This window comes from Notamacropus eugenii, chromosome 1, assembly GCF_028372415.1.
Source record: "Notamacropus eugenii isolate mMacEug1 chromosome 1, mMacEug1.pri_v2, whole genome shotgun sequence".
NCBI lineage: Eukaryota > Metazoa > Chordata > Mammalia > Diprotodontia > Macropodidae > Notamacropus > Notamacropus eugenii.
The window spans coordinates 289,714,283-289,736,613 of NC_092872.1; the positions used below are offsets into that span (position 1 = coordinate 289,714,283).

At 39.4% G+C, this 22,331-nt stretch overlaps 1 long non-coding RNA gene across 24 annotated transcripts in view; it reads right to left on the reverse strand.

Moving 5' to 3' along the window:
* Positions 1-550: 550 nt before the first annotated feature.
* LOC140517652 (uncharacterized) overlaps positions 551-22,331 on the reverse strand; it is a 67,714-nt gene continuing 45,933 nt past the window's right edge. For all 24 annotated transcript variants that reach the window (XR_011971708.1, XR_011971703.1, XR_011971697.1 and 21 more), the window contains 2 exons: positions 6,210-6,355; positions 551-4,845 (listed from right to left, as the gene is read on the reverse strand). This is a non-coding gene — a long non-coding RNA (uncharacterized lncRNA). The remainder of the gene's footprint in view (positions 4,846-6,209; positions 6,356-22,331) is intronic.

The window sequence follows — 22,331 nt, forward strand, 5'->3', positions numbered from 1 at the left end:
AAGCAGACTATAGAAATAACGAGGGAAAACTAATTGGAGGGGTATTCATTGTTGGTGCTTAAACAAGAACAATATGATGAAAGTTGCAGTGCTATACCATTCAATCTACCAAAGGGTTACTTTATAGAAGTAGATAAGAAAAAAAATTTATCTGAGAGATCAAAAAGTTTAGAATTTCCAGAGAGATAAAGGGATACATTAGGAATAAAGAGGGGCAGTACTTCTGGGCCTCAAAAACACTAAAAGTCCAAACTAGTTGATGTTACCTCACAAAAGAGAAAAGTAGAGAGGTAGAAGAATCTGGGTTAGTCAGAATCCATTCAGGATGCTCACGAGTATAGCCAAATCGGGGAAGGACTCTTGATTTGATAAGAACTACTGGGAAATGTACAAAACACATTGATAAACATTGCTTTAAACCATAATCTTATACCATATGCCACAATCAGTTCCAGAAGGATACTTAATTTAAATATAGGTCATATCATCAAAAAAAAAAATTAGTATAGAGATACCTTTCCTAACTTTTTCTAAAACCAAACAAGGGATAAATGTGATAATAAAAATAAAATAGATCATTTTAATTACATGAAAATGGAAAACTAGGGCCTGACTAATGAAATTAAAACATGAAGGAAAAATGAATTGAGTAAAATTACTTGCATCAATATGGTTTACAAGGGGGAAACTAGGTGGCACAGTGGATAGAGGACTGGGCTTAGAATCAAGAAGACTCATCTTCATGAGTTCAAATCTGGCCTCAGATACTAATTGTGTGACCCAGGGTAAGTCATTTAACTCTATTTGCCTCAGTTTCCTCATCTGTAAAATGATCTGTAGACGGAAATGGCAAACCACTCCAGTACCTTTGCCAGAAAAAAAAATAGGGCCATGAAGAGTTGGACATGAATGAAATAACCAAACAATAACAATGATTTACAAATATCTGATACTCAATATAGATGGAGATTCAGAGAAATATGTAAGGCCAAATATTGTTGCTAAGTAAATAAGTGGTCAAAGAATATGAATAACCAGTTGTCAACCGATGAACTTCAATTCTTCAGTATGTGTGTGTGTGTTCGTCCTTCATTGCTGAAGAAGACCATGCCATCAGAGAAATAATGACATGACTTGTGCTTGACTTTGTTTTCAGTGAGGGAGGTCTGTTCAGATCACCAGCCTCACTTCTCCTCCAGAGCCATCTGAATCCAAAGACCAGATATTCATCAGGATGACTGGAGATGACCTAGGATTAGGCAATTGGGGCTAAGTGACTTGCCCAAGGTCACACAGCTAGTGAGTGTCAAATGTCTCTGAGATGAGATTTAAATTCAGGTCCTCCTGACTCCTGCACTGGTGCTTTATCCACTGCACCACCTAGCTGTCCCCAATTCTTCAGTAACCTTATAAAAAACTGCCCAAATGACTACAAGTAAAAAGAAATTCAAATTAACCTCAATAAACTGACAAAATATGGAAACAGTCAAAGATGGAGAGACTGTAGGAAAATAGACACAGTAATTGTTGGTAGAGCTATGAATTGTTCTAACCATTCTACAAAATGATTTGGAAATATTTGATAAAAGTGGTTAAATTATTGATAACCTTTGACACAAAGATGCTTCTGCTCAGCTCAACAATGGTATGGATGGTTCATTAGATAGCAAGCCTTCATAGTAGCAGTTTTGTCATAACAAAGAACTGAAAACAAAGTGAATGCCTATTTATGAGGAAATAACTGAACTAATCCAGTATAGGAGGGGGTATGTTCCTGTGCCCTAAGGAAATGCAATAAAAGGAATTCAGAGAAACATGGGGAGATATTTCTAAACTTATGTAGATCACAGTAAGCAGAATAAAAAATCCCAGCTGTACACAACTGCAGCAATGGAAACATAAGGAAAAATGAAAACAGAGCTGAAAGCTGAGCAATTATAGTGCCCAGTCTTGACCCTGTGGAACAGAGGATTAAATGCTGCTCCCCTTTTGTCTGAGAGGTGGGCAAAAACTCATCTGCAATGTAGCAGACACTCTTAGGAAGTTAATAAACGTTTATGGAAGATTTACTATGCACTCAGTACAAGCAATGGGGATACCAAGAAAATTAAAAACATAACCCCTGCCCTTAAGGAATTTACATTCTAATGGGAAAGACCACCTTCACATAACTATACACATGAGAGTCATGTACAGGGTAAATGGAAAGTAATGTCAGAGAGCTGAAACTTATGGGTGAGACTGGAAACCCAGAAAATGCCTCCCAAAGACCACAGGATTGGAACTGAGTCCTGAGCCAAGGAAACTTGGAGGCAGAGATGAAGACAGGATTTTGAGACATCAGAGAAAGTCAATGAAAATGCCCACAGTCAAGTGATTCAGCGTCCTGCTAGTCAGTCACTAAGCATTTTAAAAATTGATTTTTATTTAGTATTTTATCTTCCCGATTTACATGCAAAACCAATTTTAACATTTAAAATTAATTTTGAGTTCCAAATTCTCGCCCTGCCTCCCCTTCCTTACCTCTCATTGAGAAGGTAATTTGATATAGGTTATACATGTGCAGTCATGCAAAACATATTTCTGTGTTAGTCATGTTGTGAAGCAAATAAAGACAAAAAAAAAAACCCAAAAGCTAAAAATAATGTGCTTCAATCTGCATTCAGATGCCATCAATTCTTTCTATGAAGATGGATAGCATTTTTCATCCTAAATCTTGAATTATTGTATTGACGAAAATAACTAGGTCATTTATCGTTGATGATTGTACAATATTGTTGTGACTTTGTACTATATTCTCCTGGTTCTGGTCATTTCACTTTGCATCTTCCATGGAAGTTTTTTCCAAGTTTTTGTTGTTGTTTTGTTTTGTTTTTTGAGAGCATCCTGCTCATAATTTCTTATAGTACAATAGTACTGCATGACAATTGTATATTTGTAAAAATAGGTCTCTTTCTCTTTTTTCTGATGTCTTTGATATACAAACCTAGCAATGGTATTGCTGGCTTAAAAAGAATGCATAATTTTGTAGCCCTTTGGGCAAAGTTCCAAATTGTTATCCAGAGTGGGTGGATCAGTTCATAACTCCACAAACAGTGTATTAGTATCTCAGTTTTCCCACATCCCCTCCAATATTTGTCATTTTCCTGTTCTGCCATATTAGCCAATTGATAGGTATGTGGTGGTGCCTCAGAGTTGTTTTCATTTGCATTTCTCTGATCAATGGTGATCTAGAACATTTTTTCTTATGACCATAGATAACTGATTACTTCATCTGAAAACTGCCTGTTCAACTCCTTTGACTACTTCTTGGTTGGCAAAAGGTCAATAAAAATTTATTAAGTATCTACTTTATACCAGGCACTATGCTAGGTATTGGGGATACAAAGAAAGGCAAAAGGCAGTCCCTGCTCTGGAAAATCTCACAATCTAATGGGACAGAAAACATCCCAACATTTATCAAAAAAAAGTTATTTACAGGATAAATAGGAAATCCTCAACAGAGGGATTGTGGGAGAAACAGCAAAGAGGTCAGTGTCACTGGACTGAAGAGTAGGTGGGGATGAGACAAGTATAAGTAGAATGAAAAGATTAAAAGAGTCCAGGTTGTGAAGGGCTTTAAATGTTTGGTGAAAGTTGTATTCCGAAGGAAACAAGGAGCCAAATGAGGTTAGGGAATAGGGGAATGATACTGTCAGACCTGTACTTTAGGAAAATCATTAGCAGTTGATCAGATGATGGCCTGGCATTGTTGATCTGTGTGTGTATGTATGTTGTATGTATGTGTTTGTATGTATGTGTGTATGTGTGTGTACGTGTGTGTATGCATGTGTATGTGTGTGTGTGTATGTATGTTGTAAGGGAAGGTTTTTGGGAGGGCTGGGGTGGCAGATAATAGCTGGAAATGTCTAATGTATAAATCCAAAAGGTGCCGTTATTTTTAATCGAATACACTCCTTCCCCTCTGCCTCTTATACTCTTTTGTTGTTATTCAGTCATGTCTGACCCATTCTTCACGACCCTACAGACCATACTGTCCATGGGGTTTTCTTACTATGATTTGCCATTTCCTTCTCCTATAGGCTGAGGCAAAAAGAGAATAAGTGAACTTCCCAGAATCACCCAATTAGCAAGTGTTTGGGGGCAGATTTGAACTCAGGTCTTCCTAACTTCAGGTTCAGAGTTCAGAGTGGATACACTGGACCACCTAGTGGCTTCTAACTAACATAATGCCTTATAATGCTCAGCTTCCTTCAAAGCTCGGTTTGTGGACCATCTCTTACTGCACACCTGTCTTGTCTCTCCTCCCACCTTTCAATTATTATTACTTCTCCCTTGAAATTATTTCCTATTACTTTATAAACGTTGTATTCTCTCATCATAGTCTCACTGCCTTCCCTCCCCCAGGAGAGTGCTAAGCTTGTCTAGGGCACTTTATTTGTGTTTTCTTGGCATCTTCTTTGCCTTACACTTAGTAGATGCTTAAGCTTGTTGAACAAAATCAAATCTTTCCCAGAGTCCTGCTTTTCTCCTTCATTTCAAGAAATTCTGGCTCACTTGTTCTTTATATTTAGTAGAGTTTGGATTATCTCCCCCTTCTATCAGTAGGTGGTTTATAGATTAATAAACACTGTCTTGTATTCCAGTGTTTTGTTCATTGGCATGTTCACCAACCAAAGTTCCTTTGGCAGCTGCCCGATGCATTCCACTTTCATCTTTGCTCACTTGAATGCAAGCAGCAAATCAGCTGAGCCAAACTGTCTTTGACAGGCATGTGGTCAGGAGGCCTGGCATCATCTTCAGCTCTCAAATTCACAGAGACAGGTTATTTCAGAAGAGGATTCCCTGGAAGAGATTGTGAAGGTGGCATCACTACAGATGTCAACACCCATGGATTCAAAATCCATCATGGATATTTTTATTCTACATGGGAATCCCTGCACAGAAATCAGTTTTCCACAGCCAGAAAGTAGAGAACTAAGATCATTTGGGGATGATTCAGGCAAAAACCTAAATAGTTCAAGAAATTGGGTTTTCTTTTTTCCCATTGGGCAAGAGAGGGGAGAGTTTAGTGATTCTTTGGAACTCTTCCAATTTCTAATTTGTTCTTAGAGTATCCCCTTTGGCCTAGCATCTCACTCTTGAAAAAAATCTCAAAGGTAGATTCTACTATAGGTCAACTACTCTAGGTTCAAGATACCTTTTGGATGTCCACTACTAAAACTGTATCTCATAAGCCCCTACTGATGTACAACCTTTCAATAGTCTGCCAGAAGACACAATTGGCTCATGACAGAATTATTTACTAGAACAGCAGAGTATTACAATTTGCAAAGAATATCCTTACCTTCTTCCATAAATTTAGCATTTACTTTCTTGAAGGAAAAACACATCATCAAGGGGCAAAGTGAGAAAGTAAAGAAATTTTGTATAAGGGGCACACACAAGGAGAATATCTTCGAATGGACAGCTCACAGCTTTTTTACTTCAGGGCCTGCAATGGCCTCTCATGATGGCCTCAGTCAGTCAGTCAACTTACATTTCTCTCTGGAAAAGATACCTTTCCTGGGCCTGTTGCTCCTCCAAATGGTCCTAGCTTCTATGGCCTCTATACCTAATTTAAGATCATTATCTAGAGCGCCACTAGTCTTCTTTTTTTCAGAAAGAACAAAAGTCTTTACCCTAGAATGAACCGGAGCATTCCCATTTACTTATATACATATGCATCCATGACATCCACTTAGCTGAATGAATGGAATGAATGAGTGATTGAATGAATAAAGAGCTAGAATCCAGGCATAGATCAGCCCTCCTGCAAGGGCAACCTCCCTGTGAGAATGCATTACCTGTCTCTTCTTTTATCCTCCCAATGTGGTACCCTACATTGGGGGTGGGGAGAATCTAGCATCATGAATTCATTAACCTAGAGATAGAAGAGACCTTGAAAGTTATTCAGTTTAAGGCCCTCATCGCTAGGATGAAGAAAGTGAGATGAGCAAAGAGATTTTTTTCCAGGATCCCACAGATAGTACATGACAGAGCCTGGATTTGAACCCAGGGACCCTGACTCCTAAGCCAATGCTTTATCCAATACACTATACAATATAACATGTCCAGTACGGATTGAATGTTTTTCTTTCACTTAAATCCATCATTCATCTCATATACCCTCAGCAATATTACAGCTGTTACCAGGACAAAAAGCCTACCTGTTCCCTTCCTCCAGCACTTCTACTGCTCATAGAAGGCCCAGGAATGCATACGCAGGTGCCAGCAGATGCCAGAATGAGAATCCAGTTCTCTTGACTCCAAAGTGGCTCTGTAGTTAAAGCACTGGGCCTCGGGTCAGGAAAACCTAAATTCAAATCCAACATCAGAGACTTACTAGTGAGTGACCTTGGACAAGTTATTTAACCTCTGCTTCCTCAGTTTCCTTATCTGTCAAATGGAGATGATAATGATACTTACCTCCCAGGGTTGTAGGCACTTTTCCCTTCCCTCTCTATCATTCCACTCTAGAAGGCAAGAGGTATGCTTGCAAATTTCTCTTTCTATAAATCAATAAGTCAAAAAGCATGTGTCTTGTGCCTACAATGTGCCAAGCAATGCAGGAGCACAGGGTGAATATACCAAGATACTTTATAAGATTATAATATCTGAGTTGGAACAAATCTCAGTATCTAGTACAACTGCTTAAGACCACATACAGACCATATTCTTCACTTTGGGGAAAAAAAACCTGATTCCTGAAAAGAGGAAGGGTCCAATGTCACAGACACAGCAAATATGAGAGTTGAGACTTGAACCCAGGCCCTGTGACCGCAAATCCAGGGCTTCTCTCACTTTTCTGGGCTGCTTTCCTAACACTCAGAAAGACTTCCTGGAGTTAGTCAAGATTCTCTGAAAGTCCTGACATTTACAAACAAATAAAAATGAAGTTATGAAATAAAAATAAGCATTTGCGACTCACTCATCAGAATATGAGGCTTGGTTTCATTAGACGGAGGACACATCAATTACTGCGTGTGTTTGTTCCACTGTCTGGCTCTGACATGACAAATCATGGTTATCCCAGCCATACTAGGTTGTTAGTGATTAGCAAAGAAACTGGTATATTACCCTAATTTAATTATCTCTCCCATCTGATGTTTACAACGATCACTAACAGTGCTTATGTCTAATTGTTCACAGTTCGGAAGGAAGAGCTCGAGAATGTTGCCAAGCATTGAGGAAATGGTGTTGTAAATGATGTATATACTGGATGCCTTGGTATTGTAAGACAACAGACTGTGGGAATGTTTGGGGAAATTAGTGAGAATTGATTGATTCCCCAAAGAAAAATCATCTGGCTCTTAGTGCAATATCCTATGAGAAAGTGAGTGTGCTCACAACAGTAACGAAACCATTAAGAGTAGGGATGACTTCTTATCTATAAGCTTATGTTCCCCCAGTATCTAGTGCTGTGCCTTTCATGGTGTAAATATGGGAGTAAATGTCTCTTAGAAACATGAATTCATTTGTATTCTTTATTGTTTCTTTGGGAAGGTGATTGAAATTATTGTCTAAAATGAAGCATGGAGTACTTTTTGCTTTTTGCTTTTGCTCTCTATATCTTTCATTGTAAAAATTCACTCAGGCATCTTCAAACATTAAGTATTTCTCCTATACAACACCCCATGCTAGGCCATGGAATATGCAAAGAAAATAAGACATTATTAAGAAACACATAGGTGACAAATTGTGATTTGCTATATAAATATATATATATATACCAAGATATACTATATTAAAATATATATATGCCAATGAGGTTATGTGTTTTATAAGACAAAACTACTTTGAGTCCTGATGAAAATACCAGTTACTAGTGTCTAAGGCAGAAAGATTACTGGAGAAAGAGGCATTTGACCTAGGTTTCAGAGGATGGATAGGATATCAAGAGAGAGAGAAAAGAGGGAAGATGTTGAGAACCATCTAAGATTGATTGTACTTGAGTTTTTAAATCTTTCCTTTCAAAAACAATGTGCCATCCAGCATATGGAGCTACTCGTGGTCACACAATGCCACTTTTTAGTCATAAGTAAGAAAAAAAAAGAAGCTGATCAAGGTTCCAGAGAGTAGCTGACTGTGGTCATCTGTTTCGACAGGTATCCTTGGGAGAGCTCCCTCCCTGCTGAAGCTCTCTTTTTCTAATTTATGGTTCACCATCTTCACCAATTTAAGTGAGCACCGGTCTCTTCCATGACTACTATGTGATCCAGTATTCACATGTATATATGTATGAGCATGTATATGTATGTGCACATACATGTGTGTAGATCCAATGCAGTTGGTAATTTATCAGACCAGCTAACATTGCTGCATATAGTCCCTGGCCCATTCCAGCATGGCTATTAATGTTTCATGAACATTTTGCTCATTCCCTTGCACTTTCTCTCGCCCAACTAGCTATTCTCGGGCTTGATGGCCAGATTACTGCCCGGCCAGCTCTTCAGAAAGAAATCTTTCCTTCTAGGCTAGACTAAACCCAGACCTCCATGATGCTTTCTATATATCCCCAAGCATGTGGTAAAATGAAAACTATTAATGATTGATGGAGCCTAAAAACACTTGGAATGACCATGATATACCTGAGCTGGCTCACTTCCTAGAACAACATTCATAACAACCACGTGCAACATTCTGTTAGGACAATCCCATTCTGACAGTGAACTGTCTCTCTCCTCAGCTTTATTCATCACTGGCCATATGCATATGGACAAGACAGTACTGACTAAATCAATACTTAAGTGATTAATAGACATACCTACCTTAGTAAATCAAGCTCTTCGAAACTTGATAGAGCCCAGCCTGTCTGACACATTCCTAAATGTCTCATGACTCCAGCAGCTGGGAAATCTTATCTTAGTACAATTGTCTTTGCTACTTCATTCCACACTGATACTGCTGATAAATAGGAATGTCAGGATTGCATTCTAGATGATAGGATAGAAGTCTCTATGAAGCCGATCAGATAATAGATATCAGCCCAGGATCTTGCTTCAGCTCTTATAATACAAAATCAATGTACAGACTATTTTTACTTTAATATTTGTTGAAAAGAAACTTAATTACATTCACTCAGATCTAACTGAGTGAACAAACCCATCCAATAACATTGAATTTCTAATTGCTATTTTCAAAGATGACTACCAGGAGAAGGGAGATTTGTGAAAAGTCCTGAGAATTATTTCAGAGCCTGAAGCTAATGGCTTAATCAGAATGAAGGTTGGAAGACCACAGAACACCAGCATCTAATGGGCAATGACCCCAAAGCATATATGAACAAGAGTCTTGTCTACAACATCCTTAGCAAGTAATCAGTCAACCTTCATACACCGATCTTACCATCACTGACACTGTCATCACATTTGTCATCACTTTGACTTCTTCCTCAAGAACTCTGAAATCTCCTTCCCTTAGCATAATATATTGACTTCCCACCTCTCCCTCTTCCTTGCCATAACAAGTTCTAGTCTTTGTCCATTCAATCCCTCAGCCCCTCAGTTATCTCCCATGCTTTAGAAACTCTCTGCTCTATTTCCAATCTTGAACCCTTGATGAATCAATTTAACTCTACACTGTTCTCTTCCCTCAAATCCCAAGCCTCCTTTTGATATGACTAATTGTGCCCTGCCCTGTCTTGGATCCCTCCCACCATCCACCTTTGCCCTACATGTTGCTGAACTAAGGTGGGGGGAAAATCACATTCTGACTAGATTGACTACAAATATAAGGTATATAACCTGACCTGGGCCCTTGTCCATGCAAGGCAATTTTTCTAAACTTTCTGCATCAATTCACTATCCCACTCTCCATAATAGTTCTTCCAAACCTTTTCATCCTTCCTCAAACTTTCCATGGCTCTCCCTCTCCCCACACTTTCAACTGGGAACCTTGTTTTATATTTTATTGAAAATATTAAGGCCATTTGCTATGAACTTCCTTTTTTCACCTCTTCCTCATCTTATATTCCCAAGATGCTTTCCATCTCTATTTCCTTTTCTACCCCTGTCTCAGAGGCAGCATGACCCCTTTCCAAGACCAAATTCTCTGCCTCCACAAGTGATCCCATTTCATCCCATCTTCTTCAATAGATTGCCCCATCTGTCATCCCTACCCTCTCATTTATCTTCAGTCTCTGATACTCTACTGACTTTTTCCCTACTGCCTACCAATATGCCAATTTTCCCCTGTTCCTGAGAAATACTCACTTGGTCCCTCTATCCTTGCTATCATCCTATGATATCATCATATGTCTTCCACCCTTTTGTGGCTAATGATAAAGTAATCTAAAGTTGATACCTCCATTTCATCTCTTCTCATTCTCTTCTGACCTTGTCATTCAACCATAATTACTCTCTCCAAAGTTACTAGTGATCTTTTTATTGCCAAATCCTTTTCCCAGTCTTCTTTCTTCTTGATCCCTCTGCAACCTTTCACATTGGTGATCACCTCTCCTCCTTGATACTCTCTTCTCTCTAAATTTTCAGAAAACTATTCTCTCCCGGATGTCTTCCCACCTATCTGACCACTCCTAACCACTCATCTCTTTGCTGAGTTTTCATTAAGGTCATACCAATTAACTCTGGGTGTCTCACAAGGCACTATCCTTCTCTTCTTCTATATTACTTCCCTTGGAAATCTCATCATCTCCCATGGATTCAATTATCATCTCTACGCTGATGATTCTCAGGTCTACCTATTCAGACCTTCTTGAACCCTCATATCTAATCTATTTCCAAGGTTTTCAATTTCACTTTTGCAACACAACTGAAATACAGTCCTATGTCTCCTCTGATACTATCACCATCCTGGTACAGATTCTCAACACCTCACATTTGTAGTAATGCAATAACCTGCTAATTCAAAGTTCATCATAATCTAGATCCCCAAACACCTTTATAATCTTCTTACACCTTACATTCTTCTTGCATCTTCTTCAGTACAGTGAAACAGGGCTTCCTGCTCTTCCAAAGCCAAGACAGCCCATCTCTCTGCTCCAGGTACTTTTTCTGGATGTCCCCCATGCTTGGAATGTTCTCCCTTCCTAGTTTTATCTCCTGATGTCCCTAGGTTCCTTCAAGTCCAACCTAAAATCATGCCTTCTACGAGAAGCCTTTCCTGTCTTCCCTTAATTCTCATTATGTGGATTACTCTCTATTTCTCACCTATACAGCTTGTTTGTATGTGTTTGCTTGTCATGCCCCCATTGCATTGTGTGTTTTCAAGGACAAGGACTGTCGTTTTGCCTTTCTTTGTATCCTCAGCACCTCATAAAATGGCTGGTACATAGCAGGTGCTTAATAAATGCTTATTGATTAATTCAAAGACCCTTAGTGGGAGAAAAACCACTACTTCATGAGGAAGACTTTTAATTTTGAAGAACTCTGCTTTTTAGAATGCTGGGTTTTACAAAATGCCAAAATCTGTCCCCTTGTACATATTGCATTTTAGATTAAGTCTAACCCTAATTCTGTTCTCTGGTAAAAGGTAAGTCCATACTCTTCCTGCCAGTCCAATCCAATGAAATCTATCAAGTCTTTGTTAAGTACTTACTATGTGCCATGAACTGTGCTAGGAACTGATGATACTAAAACAAAAACAAGGATATTCCTATACTCTGTTGGACAGATACATTCACAATCATGCCATATATAGAATCTATAGTCAAAAGTTATTAGTTTCTACCTCCAGAGCATCTCTCAGCTAAACCTGCTCTCTGATGACATTTTGACATGCTCTTTTATAGATTCTCTTCATTTTTCAGTTGAACTATTGGAATAACCTTCAAATTTGTCTCACTGTCTCATGTCTTTCTCCATTCCAACCCATCCTCCACTCATCTACCAAAGTTATTTTTCTGTAATGAAATCTGAGCATATTATGCCCCTATTCAATGAATTCCACTGGATTCCTGTTATCTCTGAGATAAAACATGCTTAACTCATGATCTGAAGCAACTATCCCAACTCCCACTTGCACTGATGAGGCAGCTCTCTAAATCATGGAACTATACTATGTTCTGTCAAGACTCTAAGGTTATACCTGAGGGACTGGGTGATGCTAATCTAAGGCTTTATCTCATGAATCTTCAGCACTGTGCTCCCAAACCCATTATGATGAGTTGAATGTAAATTTAGTCATCCAGATTTAATTGGCTTAAGAAGAGGGTATTTTGTTAAAATAGTAGTGTAAAAAGTTAGTACAAAGCACCCTCCCCTCTCCAAAGTTTGTGACACACGTTCCCACAAATCCATACAGAATCCATGGGAAAGTAGTCTCAAAATTAGAGAGCATATGTGATGACAGCATAACTCATAACTCCTGGATGTCCCTTAGCTTGAATCTTCAATATCGATTCCCTTATGTAAAATTTAGTGATCAGCTGATCTCAAGGCAGAGTTGTGAATCTGCAGCAAGTACTGCTGGGCATTGTTACAGGGAAGCTGCTCAGAAGTCAAAGGGAAAGTGGGAAATCATCCAGACCTCTGAAGTTCAAAAAAAAAATCAGTCTGTCAGTAAATATGTATAGTCTTTACAATGTGACAGGGGACGCAAAGAAAAGCAAAAGACAGTCCCTGCTCTCCAGGAGCTCACTGTCTAATGTGGGAGAGAACATTCAAACAATCTATATGTAGGATAAGTTGGAAATAATCAACAGAGAAAAAGCGCTAAAATTAAGAGGGATCCAGAAAGTCTTCCTACACAAGATAAGATTTTAGCTGGCACTTGGAGGAATCCAAGGAAGCCAGAAGAGAGAGCATTCAAGGTATAGGGACAGACCATGAAAGTGGACAGTCAAGAGATGAAAAGTCTTGGGAAAGAAACAGCAAGGAAGTCAATGTCCCTGGACCACAAAATACATAAAGGGGAGTAAAGTGTAAGACTACTGGAAAGCTAGGAAAATGCTGTTAAGAAGGGCTTGAAATGCCAAGCAGAGGGTTTGGATTGGATCGTGAAGGTGATAAGGAGCCCCTGGACTTTACTGAGCTAGGGAAAAGGATGACGTAGTTAGAGCTACATTTTAGGAAGTACACTCTGACAGCTGAGTGGAAGATTGACTCTATGGGGGAAAGCAGACTCACCCACAGTTACCAATAGTCCAGGAATGAGGTTCTAAGGGCCTCCACTAGTGTGGTGGCAGAGTCAGAGGAGATAATAGGATTATTAAAGAGATGATACAGAGGTAAAACTGACAGGATTTGACAAAAGACTGGATGTGGGGGAGGGGGGGAGGATGATTTTAAGCCTGGGAAACTGAAGTGGTGGTATCTTTACAAAGTAGGTTAGGTTAGGAAGAAAGGAGGATTTTGAGGGGAAAATAATGAATTCTATTGTGGAAGTGTTGAGTTTAGATGTCTACAGAAAGTCCAGTTGAAGATGTGCAATAGGCAATTGGAGATACATGGCTACAGATCAGCAGGATGGTGAGGGCTTGATAAGCATATTTGGAAACCAGAAGCATGATGATAGAGATTGAATACATGTGAGTTGAGATGATCAGGTGATATAAAAGTGACAGCAAAGAGGAGAGGACTCAGAGGAGAAGCCTGGAGAGGCTGGGGGCTTAAGCTGGATGAAGCAAAGGAAAATCAGGAATGGTCAGAGAGGTAGGAGGAAAACAAGGAGAGCAGTGTCACTAAAACCTAAAGAGGACAGAATATCAAAGGGAAGAAAATGTTGAATCATTTCCACAAGCTGCAGAGAGGTGAAGAAGCATGCTGAGAAAAATCCATTAAAGTGGGAATTAAGAGATTATAAGTAACTTGGGAGGAAGGAAGGTTAAATGATGAAATCAGAAGGTAGAATGGAATGATCTAAGAAGAGAGCAAGAGGGAGAAAAGTGTCTGTGCCCATTGTAGAGGGCATCAAGTTTTCTCCACAAAAGAGAAGGCAGAAAAGGGGTGACAGCTCGAGGGAATCACATGAGGAGTCAGGTTTTTGTTTTTGTTCTTAGAATGGGAAAGGATATGGACACATTGGTTGGTTGGTTGTTGTCCTTCATCTTCAAAAAGGACCAAAATGACATCACCATGATAAAGTGAAATTTCAGTGTGTCCGACTGTGGCTGATCAGACCAATATGAACTCAGAATGCTCTACCACAGGTTGGGCACAAATAGTCCATTGAATATTTGGGGTGGATACCCCAAATTTGTGCATCCTACATTTACTTTGTGCTGTCTCAATTCTTCTTTGCTCAAAGAGCACAGCACCCTTTCTCATGTGGGCACACCATGCTGAGTGATCCTGTGCCAGTGTCTCCCATGTTGCACAGTCAAATCCAAAGTTCTTGAGAGAGACCTTGAGAGTGTCCTTTTATCGCTTCTTCTGACCACCATGTGATCACCTGCCCCATGCAAGTTCTCCATAAAATAGTCTTTTTGGCAAATGTACATTGTGCATTCTAACAAGGTGGTTGTTGCACTCTCTGAAGCATAGTTTGAATGCTTAGCAGTTCAGCACGAGCAAGCACTTCAGTGTCTGGTGCCTTATCTTGCCAGGTGATCCTCAGAATCTTCCTAAGACAATTCAAATGGAAGTGATTCAGTTTCCTGGCATGGTGCTGGTAGACTGTCCATGTTTCACAAGCATACAACAATGAGGTCAGCACAACACTTCTGTAGACTTTCAGTTTGGTAGTCAATATTATATCTCTTCTCTCTCAAACTTTTCTTCAGAGACTCCCAAACACTGAGCTATCTTTGACAATGCATGCATCAATCTCATTGTCAATGTATACATCCCTGGAAAGTACACTATGAAGGTAAGTGAACTCATCCACAGCATTCAAAATTTCTCCATTTGTTGTAACCGATAGTTCCATGTATGGATGGTGTGGAGGTGGCTGATGGAGCACCTGCATTTTCTTTGTGTTAATTATTAAGCCAAAATTAGCACAGGCAGCAGAGAATTGATCTATCCTTTGTTGCATCTCAGCTTCACAAGCTGCATTGAGTGCACAATCATCTGCAAACAGAAAATCATGCACCAACATTCCATTCACTTTAGTCTTGGCTTGTAGCCTTTTCAAATTGAAGAACTTACCATCGGTACAGTAGTTGACCTTGATGCCATCTTTGAAAGCATCTGACAACATGGAAGGAAAAAAAGGAAGGAAGGAAGGAAGGAAGGAAGGAAGGAAAGAAGGAAGATCATTTATGAAATGCTTTCTACAAGCCAAGCACTATTCTAAGTTCTGGAGACAAGCAGAGACCCTGCTCTCAGGGATCTCATATTCTAAGAAGGGACAATGTGTATAGGAGGTTTCATCTGAAAATCAGATGAAAAAATGAAAACCATTGTTGTTATAATTTACCATCAAGGACAATGCTAAATTTTTCATTGTCATTTCCACTGATAAAACCATATCTGTATCTGAAGTTGAACAACCTGACACTACTTTGCTGGTAAGAACTATATTTTATAGTAGTATTTTCAGTAGTCATGCCTCCTGAGGAGGCAAGGGGCTCAAGCATCCACAGATGCAGTTGCCATCTTGTATCCATACAAAGGTGGATTACCCAGGATGTAACCATGGGCATAGTTAGAAGTAGAGTCAATAGTCTGGAGGGAGTGAAGATTGCTATTCTTTCAGCTCTTGGACTCCAGATCCTTGGATATCTCCTTTAGGATCTGAGCAGTGTAGATCAAGATGGTACTGGTGGTTTGACCCAGGTGGTATACGCCTCCTCCTTAAGACGCCTTGTTGTCTTGGCTTTGCTTACCCCCTCAGTGGCAGGTAGTTGCCACCCAAAAGGTTGAGCATTGATATCTCTGTGTCATGATGTATCTGTGAAGCACATCCTAAAAATCTATCACTTTTATATTGACATGAAAGCTGAGAAGCTATGGGGCCCGGGAAGTGAGAGATGTGGAGACCTGGTAATTAGAAACTGTAAAGACACTGAAAACTAGAGTTATCATTGCTAGACTGTGAGTAAGATATTATCCTAGCTCTAGCCCTAGCTCATGTGATCAAGAACTCTCATCTATATGATGCAATAATATCTACATATTAGTAGATATTCATTCATCCATTCAAAACTGTGGGCAAATGAAACAGAAGCTTCATGGAGCATCCAACACCAGCAGCAAGTAACTATAATATTCCAACCAAACCCATGAAATCCTGTCCTTCTCCGCAGGTTCTGGGGAGCTTAAGACAAAAGGGAGCTTGCATGAGCAGGTAGGAAGCCACTTGGGATCAATGTGTTGGTGGTTTTGAATGGAAAAAGCCCTGAATGTGGAGTCAGAAGATTTGCCTTTGAGTCTCCACTGTGCCATTTGCTAATAGTATAGCTAGACAATCTCTTTCACCTTCCTGAATTGAGTCTCAATTTCCACATTGGGAAAATGGTCACAACAATACTTCACAAACTCATTATAATAAAATAAGTCTAAAGTTTCTTGTGATTAAAAAGTAGCACCATAACTTACTGCTTCGGGACCTGGGGTAAGAATTTCAGACTGTGCCCCTTTTTGAGCTCTCCCATGACCTGAGACGAATTCACATTTTTCTTGGAGGCTTTGGATGCAGGAACTTTGGCTTTGTTTTCTTCTTCTGGTTGTATGATTTGATCTTCCTTGTCATCAATGATGTAAGAAAATACCTCTTCACTGAGAAAATAAGAATTTATAGTCTGTTTATTTTTCCCTACTTTGCTCATTTTTCCAGCAAATTACTTGACTTTTGAGTTCCTTTTAATGTGCAGGGCGCCAGAAGCAACCTCTGCTTCAGCAGTGGCTGCCACCACCCTGGGGCTGGGGCCAAGGCCAGACAACATTCTCCTCTCACACAGGTGAGAGACCCTTCCCATTGACCTTCGAAGCTGTCTTTGATGTTTATGGGTTGAGGAGTTTGGACTCCACAGTAGCCACCAGTGATTCAGTCCCCTAATGCCTGCTCCAGCTCTGTCCATTTCAGGGTGTACCATGCTGAACTGCACTTCACTCTCATCTCAGTGATAGACCTTTCAATATTTCAGACTATCTTAGGCTGTACATTTGCTTCAGTCTGTCTTTTTGTGGCTTCTGCTTCTCTAAAATTTTGTTTAAAGTCATTTTATAGGTTTTTTGAGGGGTTTGTGGGGAGAGCTCTACTAGGTCCCTGCTTCTATGCTGCCATCTTGGCTCTGCCTTTACATCTTGTGTTTCTTTTGAGCTGTTTCAATTCAGCTTCACTCATAGAACACAACACCTTCTCTGATGTGGGTATACCATGCAGAGCAGTCCTGTGCCAGTGTCTCCCATGCCACATAATCACTTCCAAAGTTCTTGAGAGTATCCTTGTATTGCTTCATCTGACCATCATATGAATGCTTGCCCTGTGTGAATTCTCCATAAAATAGTCTTTTTGGCAAGTAAACATTTTGCATTTGAACAATGTGGTCAGCCCATCAGAATCACACTCTCTGAAGCAGAGTTTGAATGCTTGGCAATTTAGTTCAAGTAAAGACCTCAGTGTCTGGTACCTTATCCTTCCAGGTAATCTTCCTAAGACAATTCAAATGGAAGCAATCATGTTTCTTAGCCTGGTGCTGCTATGCTGCCCAAATTTCATAGATAAAGAATAATGAGGTCAGTATAATGTCTCTAAAGGCTAACTTTAGGCTGTTTCTGCCTGGTTTCGAACTGGGGACTTTTCACATGTGAGGCAAATGTGATAACTCCTACACTAAAGAAACTGAAATGGAAGAAGGTAGGGGAAGAAGAGGAGGATGAAGAAAAAGGAAGGAGGAAGAGAAAGATGAGGAAGAAGAGAGGGAGAAAAAGAACAACAACAACAACAAGAAAGAAGATATTAAAATATACTTTGAAAATATTTAATGCAACTAGTGGATTGTGGGAGACACATGGAAAAGGTAGCTAGACAAGTGGAGGAAGGCTGGTAATTTCCAGAAGTTTAGAAAGACTCTTGCTGGTCATCACCAATCTTTAGTTCTTGAGGTGCAGAGGTGCAGATTCCAATGTCAGACTTTGCAATCAGGCTCTTGTAAGACTCTCTGTTAATGAATCTTTTGAACTGATACTGAGTGGAAGTGCATAGCATTCAGCAACTACCTGAAGGCTGTGTGCCTTACTGGGAGACCATGTAGCCATGTCCACAAACAGGAGATAGAAACCACTAAAGAACCTGCCAGTGGCTGCATTCTGAAGGAGCTGTCATTTTGGGAGTTGTATCTTATACAAAAAATTAAATGAAATCATGTTTGAATAAAAAGAAAAGCAGGTATTTGAATAACATTTCTGATTTTCATTTTTATTAAATCAATACCACTCTGGGAAATCTCACAGCTATGTAATCAAAGACCTCTGATACAGTGATATATTGACTCCATACTTATCACACTTCTCTTTCCTTGAGATTCAAAGTAAAGCCTCCTTCAGTTACTTCAATTAATGGCTCAAATATCTCTACACACAAGACTCCCATATCTATGAGTCTTACTCAAATATTTCTCCTTGGCTCCATTTTTACAAAACAAGCTGTCTTTATTAGATATTTTGAACTGGATATTACAAAGGCATCTCAAATGCAACTTGTCCAGATACAACTGCTTATCTTTTCCCACAAACTCAGCCTATATTCTGCTCTTCCCTTTTATAGTCAAGGGCATTAACATTTTTCCATTCCTGTAGGTTCACATGCTTGTAGTCCCCTTGGATTCCTCTCTCTTTTGGCTCTCGCATACCTCTTCTGTTGCAAAAATAATTTTATTTCTATCTGTACATTCCTTACACACATCTCCATCAAACACATACCCCAGCCTCACCCTAGCTCAGGTCTTCATCATTCAAATCTCTGGATAATTTTAATGGGCTACTCATTGGCTTCCCTAGCACAGGAGGGGCTTCAGCTTTCATCTATCCATACAGTCCCCAAAGTGATTTTCCTAAAGTTCAGGGTCTATCTTTCTAAACTTCACCCTTTTACTCAAAAACTCTAGAGGCTCCATATCAGCCCTTAAATTTATTTGTAAAAACACTTTTTGTCATTTAAACCTCCTAACAACTTTCACCTTTTCTATGATTCCAGTCTCAAGTATCATTTCCCTACATGCGCTCCATGGTCCAGCTACACTGCCCTACTTACTGTTCCCCACAGAGAACATTCTATGTCCCATATTCCCATCTTTGTATTGACTGCCTTCATTGGAATAATCTATCTTTTCTTATCTACACTTCTTAGTATTTCTGGCTATTTTCAAGGCTCATTTCAAACATTATTGTCTGCAGAAGAATTTTTTTCAGTCCTCTCATTTGCTACTGTCTTAACCTCCAAGGTTACTTTCTTTCTACAATATGTATATATGCTTGTATGTATGTATGCATATATATATACAATATGTATGTGTGTGTATATATATATACATATGTATATGTGTATGTATATATGTGTGTGTGTGTGTGTGTGTGTGTATATATATATATATGTCTTATCAGTACCTATATGTGTTCAAGAATGAAGGACAAACCACAATCAGTGAGAAGTCTGAGCTGCCTGAATGGCATCCCAGCTGGCCAGCTCCAGTTGGACAACTCAGCTTCTCCTCTTCTCCTCATGTTCTGTCCAAAGGAAGGTAAATTTGATAGCCAAAAGTTACCTACTTAACTTGGGGTTTACTGGCTGCATTTCCTTCTCAAAGATCAAGTCTTCAGTCCAATTTACGCTAGATCTAATTGATTGGACAAGAATAGATTCCTGTCCAAGCAACACTTAATGGGTTATTTTGGGGGCCCCACCTGCCTCAGAGTGAATGGAAATAGTAACTGTTTTTCTTTTGACCAGCAACCCTGAGGGTCTTCCCCTCCCACTTTGGTTTTTGATTATTATTATTAACCATCCCTCGACTCACTTCTTAAAGAGACCTATTCACTGAATGGGTGCTGCCTCACTAAAAGTGAGATCTTCAAAAGACCAACTTTAAAAGGACCAAGGTCTCCCACTGCATCCTGGGCCATCTTCAGCCATCCTGTTAGATATCTGGCCACTAGACTCAGGAGACTCTGGAGGAGAAAATTAGGCTGGTGACTTTGCACAGCCAGCCCTCTCTCAGTCAAATCAAAGTCAACTGCAAATTATGTCATCATCTCCCTGATGTCATGATCCTCTTCAAGGACAAACTACACAACCACATATAGGTATATCTTATCTTCCCCATTAGATTCTAAGTTACTTAAGGAAAAGCTCTACTTTTACTTTTTCTTTATATCCCCAGTGCTTAGCCCAGTCATTTACACATATTAATCATTCAATAATATTTATTGATTTAATGAAGGTGGTCAGTTATCACCACCTGATGATATCCTGAGGTTATTTGCTGCCATATGCCCGGTTTTTCACATAAAGAATAGCCCATTCAGTTTTCAGAGGAAAAAGTTAAAGCTATCTATAATCATATGAAAAAGTGCTCTAAGTCACTATTGATTAGAGGAATGCACATTAAAACAACTCTGAGGTACCACAACACACCTATCAGTTTGGCTAACATGACAAAGAAAGGAAAACTACAAATGCTGGAGAAGATGTGGGAAAATACATTGTTGGTGGTGCTGTAAACTGATCCAACCATTCTGGAGAGCAATTTGGAACTATGCCCAAAGGGCTACAAAAATGTGCATACCCTTTGACCCAGCAATACCACTTCTAGGGCTGTATCCCAAAGAGATCATACAAATGCAAAAAGGACTCACATGTACAAAAATATTTATAGCTGCTCTTTCTCTGGGGGCAAAGAATCATCCCCATCAATTGGGGAATAGCAGAACAAGTTGTGGTATATGAATGTAATGGAATACTATTTTGCTATAAGACGTGACAATCAGCATAATTCAGAAAAACTTGGAAAGACTTGAATGAACTGTTACTGAGGGAAGTGAGCAGAGCTAAGAAACATTGTACACAGTAACAGCCACAATATGCAATGACTAACTTTGATAGACTTATCTTTTCTTAGCAATGCAAGGATCCAAAACAACTCCAAAGGACTCATGATGAAAAATGCTCTCCACATACAAAAAATAAACTGTGGAGTCTGAATGCATATTGAAGCATATTATTTACTCTCCCTCTCTCTTTTCCTTTTTTTTCGTTTCTTCCGTCTTGGTTTCTTCTGTCTTTATGACACGACTAATGTGAAAATAGGTTCAATATGAATGTATATGTAGAGGCTACATCAAATTACACACTGTCTTGGGGTGGAGGAAGGGAGAGATGGGGAGAAAATTTGGAATTCAAAATCTCATGGAAATGAATGCTGAAAACTAAAAGTAAATATTTAAAAAAGAATAGCCTATGCAGAGAGAGAGACAGAGAGACAGAGAGACAGAGAATTTGTCCCGTTTACAGAGATTCTTCACATTTCCTACAGGTGAAATAAATCTTTCTTCTCTCAGAGCAGACCCACCTGTTTCTATGGTAGGTGTGTTCCTTTAATGGAAGAAAATGTTTGGCCAATCTCAGGGCCCCAAAATTCTGTGGTTTTGAATATTCCTCAGATTCACACACACTCACACACACACACACTTACTTTACCATTCACTTCAAGGATTCACTCTATCTCAGGATGAGAAATGAGTTTGAGAATACTTGGTATAAAAGAGCTTTGGACTTAAAGTTGTTTTCAACCTTAGATAAGTCTCTGGACCTCTCTAAACACTGTTTCTGAATTCATAAAATGAGGGTTTTGCTCTAGGTGGTATTTAGGGTTCCCTTCACCTCTCACTCAATGACCCTATGAATTTATGATCTGTAAAATGAGAAAAGAACATGTGCCCTGTTTACTCTCTGTGGTTATTGTGACTATGTCATGGAATGAGAAAATAGTGACTCTCTGTACATCAGTAGTCCACAAAACCTCTAGTTTGTTTGTTCAATGAGAGCAAATTCACCAGCTGCAGACCACAATCCTGTCTACACCTTAGGGAATCCCAGGAGCATGGGTTTGTGACTGAATGAAGCTCATGGATCATCTGGTGCAATCCTCTTCTTTTATAGTTGAGAAATGAGAGCCCAGGGAAGTGAAGGAACTTGCCCAAAGTCAAATGAGTAGCAAAAAAGGGAGGATTTCCAGGGAAGTCCTCTGACTCTAGAATCAGTGTTCTTACCCCTGACACACACTGCTTTCATCAGCCAAGTTCTTCATTTTAATGATGAGGAAGCAGAGGTCCATAAAATTACTTGACAGCATTAGCATTTGAACCCAGTTTCGCTGACTTCAAATCCATTGGTCTTCCCCCTGTACCACTGATCTTCATGAAGGGATATGACCATATTAAATTTCTCAC